Raw genomic sequence first — 6,576 nt, 5'->3', positions numbered from 1 at the left:
GGAACCGCCTTGCGGCCCGGGGCGCGCGCAAGCGTCAGCGCACGGCTCTCCTCAAAACCCTTACAAGTTTAACATTTAGGTGAAGTTACGAAGCACTTGGGGAGAGGACCCGTGAAGGACCCGCGGGAGAGCAAGTTGACTAGGTCCTCGGGTCGGTTTGGAGGCGCTGCGGGCTCGAGATTTAGGGTCACGGGGTAACAGACTAGGGAACCCCCTTTGTTATTCTCCAGCCCTGTCCACCGCCTGGATCCGGGTTTAGAGTGGGCAGGGAGTTGGTGTTTTCTAGGGGAGCACGACAAAGGGGGGGGGGGCAAGCGGAGGGCGATGCTCCCCCGTGGGAGCCGCACTGGGTAAGAGGAGGAATCAGGCCATGCAAGGGTGGCGACAGTAGAGGGGCACTCTGCGTTGACTTGGAGATCCCCCTGGGGTGGAACAGCTGTGGTAGTGGGGTGCCTGGAGCTGTCGACGTGGGGGTGGCGGCTTTTTGAACTGGCTATTCGAAAGGCTAGGTGTGACCGTAGGCACGGTGGAAGAGAGGCTTCCTGTTGGAGAGGACGTGTGAAACTCAGAAGCCAGATGGTCAGGGACCACCGTCACCGATACTGAAGTATCCTATCCTTGCTCATGCTGTCTGCAGGGAGAACAGAAGCTGAGAACCCGGCCCCTAGACTCTCAGGACTGCTGGACATAGTTGGGGTGAGGGAGGACCGGGCAGACGGCAGCAAGGAAGCATTTACTTGGAAGAACTTGAGGGTTTGGGGTGCCTGGGTGGCTCAGTCGGTGAAGCATCTGACTTCGGCTCAGGTCATGATCTGGCAGTCCGTGAGTTCCAGTCCCGCATCGGGCTGCGTGCTGACAGCTCGTAGCCTGCAGCCTGCTTCGAGTTCTGTGTCTCCCTCTCTCTCTGCCCCTCCCCTGCTCATGCTGTGTTTCTCTCCCCCTCTGTCTCTCTGTCTCTCTCTCAAAAATAAAATGGGTGGGGTGCCTGGGTGCCTCAGTCGGTGAAGCGTCAGACTTCGGCTCAGGTCATGATCTGGCAGTCCGTGAGTTCGAATCGCGCGTCGGGCTCTGTGCTGACAGCTCAGAGCCTGGAGCCTGCTTTGGATTCTGTGTCTCCCTCTCTCTCTGCCCCTCCCCTGCTTATGCTCTGTCTCACTCTCAAAAATGAATAAATGTTTTTAAAAATAAAAAAAAAAAAAAGAACTTGGGGGTTTGAGGGATGAATGAGGAGGAATGAGGACACTTTACCCACCTGCTGTCTACTTACTTGAACGTATGCAGAACATAAGAAGGACACACACCAAAATGTTAAAAGTGAGGTGGCAGGTATTTATGGGTGGTAGGATTAAGGGTGCTTTGAATGTCCTTTATATTTTTTGGAATTCTTTGATTCAGTTTTTTTATGATGAACATGTAGTTTCTTTTACATTCACAACAAATTCGAGAGTTATTTACATTTTAAAGACCAAACTCCTCAGTGGCTTCCCTAGCGTGCTCAGAACCTACTAACCGGAATTCAAAGACTTGGTCTGACAGTAGCCAGCTCTCTTACGTCCTTCTTCCTGCTCCCTGTTTAGAACTCAGTGGCCCAACAACTAAACAACAACAACAACCACCACCTGCTTGTCTCATGCCTTATATACCTCTGCATATACCACCCCCCAAATTCAAGTCTTAGTCCACGGACTGAGATTCAGATAAATGTCACCAACTTGAAGAAACGTTACTCCCCACTCCCCCCACCTCCCATCGGCCATTCTGCGCTCCCAACACCACATTCAACTAGTTCTTGGTGACTCTGAACGTTGTTTTTAGCACTCTCTGCTCTGCCCACCACATTCACAGACTCAGCTCTAAAGAGCTAAGACCTCTGTTTCCAGCTGAGATGGCTTTTTTCTTCACATCGAGCTGTTGTCCCTATTGGCACTTGCTGAGTGCCTGTAGGGGAGATGTTGCATGTATCAATAGTGGGTCATTCTTATTTTTTATTTTTTTTTAACGTTTATTTATTTTTGACACAGAGAGAGACAGAGCATGAATGGGGGAGGGACAGAGAGAGAGGGAGGGAGACACAGAATCGGAAGCAGGCTCCAGGCTCTGAGCCATCAGCCCAGAGCCCGACACGGGGCTCGAACTCACGTACCGTGAGATCGTGACCTGAGCGGAAGTCGGACGCTTAACCGACTGAGCCACCCAGGCGCCCCTGGGTCATTCTTATTACGGGGCAGTACTCCATTGAGTGTGTGGGCCACACTTTATCCATCTGCTGACATTTGGGTTTTCACTTTTTAGCTATTACAGATAAAGCTGCTTTGAACATGCATAGGTGAGCCTTTGTATGGACATAGTCTTTTATTTCTCCTGGGTTAATACCTAGGAGTAGGATGATTAGGTCAGATGTTTGTATATTTAACTTTCTAAGAAACTGCCAGATTGTTTTCAAAGTGGATGTGCTATTTTCCGTCCCCACCAGTAGTGTTGGAGTTACCTTGCCAACACTTGATATGATCAGTCTTTTTAGTGTTAGACATTTTAATAGGTGGTATCTCAGGGTATGGTAATGTAGTCTTAATGTATATCTACTTAATGACTAATGAAATTGAGCATATTTTAACGTGCTTGTTGTATGCCAGATATGTAATTTATAAATATTTTCTCCCTCGGGGCGCTGGGGTGGCTCAGCTGGTCGTGTCTGACTCTTGATTTCAGCTCAGGTCATGATCTCACGGTTCGTGGGATTGAGCCCCGAGTCAGGTTCTGCGCTGACAGTGCGGAACCTGCTTAGGATTCTCTCTCTATCCCTGTCCTTCCCCTGCTTGTGCTCGCTCTCAAAATGAACATTTAAAAATAAATATTTTCTCCTTTCATCAATTTCTTTTGAAGGACAAAAGTTCTGAAGCTTGATAAACTATGCTTATCAATTTGTTCTTTTATGGTTTGTGTTGAAATATCTATATGAAAAATACACTGGGTGGAATTAATGGTAGATTGGACATTACAGAAGAGAAAGTTAGTGAAATTGAAGACATACAAGGAGAAACTATAATTGAAACCAAAGAAAGGATAAAAACAAACCGCATCAGTGAGCTGCACAGCGACGTCAGGCAGCATGTGTGTGTGTGACTGAATCGCAGGAAGCAGGCCTGCGCTCTGGCTGGTTGGTAGAGGCTCCTGGCGCTGCTTGAATTCTAGAAGTTTGCCCTCTGATCCTTTTTGTCGGTTCTTTGGCTGGCCTCATAATTCCCTCACGCATGCTGGTCTGTACTAAGCTATAGATCTACGTGTCCTCTTTCTTCTTCAGGGTTTTGCCCTTTGAACTTACAACCCTGAGATCAAGAGTTGCATGCTATACCGACCGAGCCAGCCAGGTGCCCTAGGAAAGTATTCTTGTAGTATCTGGGTGGGCAAGGACCGCTTAAGAGCACGATTGAGGATTTGCATGGAAACGTCGTGATTGTATTGCACCTACCTGTGTTCTCCCGAGGGGTGAGGACACTAGGAATCGTATGCGGCAGAGAAGCCGTCAGACGTCTGTGCATACTGCAACATGACGAATCTCAGACGCAGAGGTGGGTAAAGAGTAAAGATCAACAGCACAACTTGGAGGTAAATTAAAAAGCAGATTATCTGAGGACACGCGAGAGTGCTTGCTAACGAGGGAAGAAGGGAATGGGCGTGGAAGAATTTGTGGAACTAGAATCCAAATTGAGCAGGACAGAGATGCCGGGGTCAACGGATGAGAAAGTCCAGATAAAAGTGGACGGGGCACAGTGCCTCGATGGCTCAGTCGGTTCAGCGTCCGACCCTTGGTTTCGGCTCAGGTCGTGATCCCAGGGTCATGGGATCGAGCCTGGTGTCTGGCTCCGTGCTGAGCGTGGAGCTTGATTCTCTCTCTCCCCCTGTGCCCCGCCCCCCCAAAATGGACAAGGGGAAAGAAAAGGCGGATCCCAGATTCTGTGAGGCCACGTGCCGAACAGTGTTAACACACTCGGGAAGTCAGGAAAGCTATCTCAGCCCACCCACACTCAGCGAGGAGCCTGAGGAAACCAGTCTCGGTCCTACATGACCAACAGAACAGAGTGGCAGTTGAATCCCAGGAAGACTTACCGCGAGAAAAGCAGAGAACAAGAAGCACAGTGACATCCCTACAGATAAAGGAAGCGTGGCAGAAAAAGCCGAGTCCAGAAAACATGAAAATCTTAACTGCCTAGGTTATCAAAGCTAAACAGAAAATGACAAGTGAGGAACGAAATGGGTGCAGCAGAGAGGTGTGGCGAGTCTGGGGAGGCTCTGGGTGTCAGGGTCCCCGGCCTCCATAGACCCAGGCTGAAGGGGCCAAACTGCTGGTCCCCCAAGCCGGGGTCCTCGGCAGCTCCCGACTGTCCCTGAAAACCAGATCCACCAGCCCTGACCTCCAATCCTGAGATGACCAGGGAAGTGCCAGCGCCACAATGTGCCCGTCAAGAGACTTTCCCTCTATCGCCTTTCATCCTGTCTGCCGCCTTGTGTGTACCTCCCCCCCCCCCCCCCGCCCCCAGCTGAGCAGCCTCCGAGAGTAGGACATCCTCACGGGGGCCAGCGCTGAGGAAACCTGGCGGCTCCCGTGAGGCCTGACGCCTCAACGGCCTCCCAGCGCCCGCGGAACCCGGGCCCCGGGGCGAGCCGCTGCTGCCCGGGCCGCGTCCCGCGTCGTGCAGTCGCTGCAGGGGCCGCAGAGCCAGGCCCCCAGGGGCACTCAGCGCGTGTTCACAGAATGACGGTGGGCCACTCCCGCCCGCTAAGCAAGAAGTAAAGGCCGTGAACCGGCTTTGGCGACTGAGCAGGGGATGAGGAGTTCTGCTTTGCACACAGAAGGCATCGTAATGGGAGTTTCAAGAAGGGCCGCGTGTCTACATTTTGCGTGCGGTTCGGCTGGGGACGTGGCCCCGGGGGTCTCGGCCCAGAGGGCGCTCCAAGCGGGCGCGGACAGCGAGGCGAGCCTTGAAACAAGCCTGTGAATTAGGTTCTGTGACGGTCTCTATTTTACAGATGAAGAAACCAAGGCTCTGAAGGGCCGCACGGCTGTTAGACGGCACGGCCAGGACGACAGCCAGGCAGCCCTTCGGCGTTTCGGGACCAGAGCGGTTACTTACGTTCCACGTCAGAAAGTCAGAAGCTTAAGTATCTCCGGGCACTCGCGAGACTGGCAGTCTCGACCGGCAAGTGAGGCATCTGGACCCCACCTGCAGGACACAGGGAAGCCGTGCAGATTACAGGAGGGTGGCGTGTCTGCCCACTGGCCGGTCAGAACTGGAGCGGCCGCAAGGAGAGCAGAGGCCACACGAGAGGGAAAGGGAGAGAGACAGAAGGGGGCAGGAGCGGGAGTCTCCTCCAGGAGATGGTAGGGGTGGAGGGGAGGGGGCGCCCTGGACACGGTACACCGGTCAGTCTTTCAGGCGGACGGGGTGATGCCAGGTGGGGTAGGAGCCCGAGTGTCCCCTGCGCCCCTGGAAGGACGGTGGGGCCAGGTGGGAAGGGGGCACTCGTGAGGATGACGGTGAGCTCAGAAGCAGGGGCGCTCCACCCAGACACCGGCTCCGGGGCAGCCCCCAGGCCGAGGCTCGCCGACCGGACCGCGCCGACCGGACCGCGCCGGGGCAGGGCCGCTCGCCTCTGCAAACCCACAGCCGGACTCCAGTCCTTCAAGGAGCCCCTGGAGTGAAACCGTACGGAGCAGAAGGCTGCAGGTCAGTGCTGACCAGCCTGGCCAAGCGGCGCAAGGGACCTGCTTGTGGCTCCGGCTGGTATGAGCTGGAACCCACAAAGGGGCCCCAAACCAGGTGGAGCGCCAAGGAAGGGGGAGAGCGGGATGAGGGCAGGCCTCACAAAGCCTCCCAGTGGCTCCAGTCCCGGAACCCAACTGCACCCAGGAGCTGAGGGCAGACGCCAGGCTTCTTCAGACCAGAGCTGCCAAGGGCTCCCGCCTCTACCCTGTCGAAGACGCCCAAGCACACGACCGGTGGGGGGCGGTGGGGGGGGTGGTGCTGCAGCAGGCAAAGGGCCCCCAGGAAGTCAGAATGAAAGCTTCTAGAGGCAGAACCCACTCCTGCCCCAGCTGTCTAGACAGACGCATCACTGCACCCTGCCCCCTCCACAGGGATGAGTCACTCCTCACAGCCTGGCCCGCCCCCAGCTGGTTTTGATCTTCAGGGTCACAGCCAGCTCCAGCATCTCAAGGACAGCCAAGGAGGGGGAGGGCTCTTGGGAGGATGGGTGGTGATCCAGTGCTCGTTCCACTTGGGGCCCCCAGGCCCCCCTCTCCCCGGCTCTAGCGCTGCGTGGGGAGGCCCAGGCTGGGGAGAGGACCCTCCTGGAGCCGCATTCGCACACGTCACGGCTCAACTGGGTCACCCGTGAGGCTGGACTACTTCCAAGTGTAGACAGTGCCATACCCACCTCCCCCCCAAATACCACAGGCCCAGGAGATACTTTCTCAGCCCCAAATTGGAAGGGCAGGGTGCCCTGGAACTGGGAGGAGAAGCCACCTCTTCCCCTCACCCTGCACCCTTCCCTCCCTCCTCCCCAGTAAGCACACAA

At 54.9% G+C, this 6,576-nt stretch overlaps 1 protein-coding gene across 1 annotated transcript in view; it reads right to left on the bottom strand.

Moving 5' to 3' along the window:
• Positions 1–5,540: 5,540 nt before the first annotated feature.
• SLC35E2B (solute carrier family 35 member E2B) overlaps positions 5,541–6,576 on the bottom strand; it is an 81,876-nt gene continuing 80,840 nt past the window's right edge. The window contains exon 11 of the transcript XR_008420913.1: positions 5,541–5,557. The gene's annotated coding sequence lies outside the window, so the exon portion shown is untranslated. The remainder of the gene's footprint in view (positions 5,558–6,576) is intronic.

This window comes from Panthera pardus, unplaced genomic scaffold, assembly GCF_024362965.1.
Source record: "Panthera pardus isolate Hobbes unplaced genomic scaffold, ASM2436296v1 HiC_scaffold_11, whole genome shotgun sequence".
Classification (NCBI taxonomy): domain Eukaryota; kingdom Metazoa; phylum Chordata; class Mammalia; order Carnivora; family Felidae; genus Panthera; species Panthera pardus.
The sequence above is the reverse complement of the archived record's forward strand: the minus strand, read 5'-3'. Positions and strand labels throughout refer to the sequence as shown.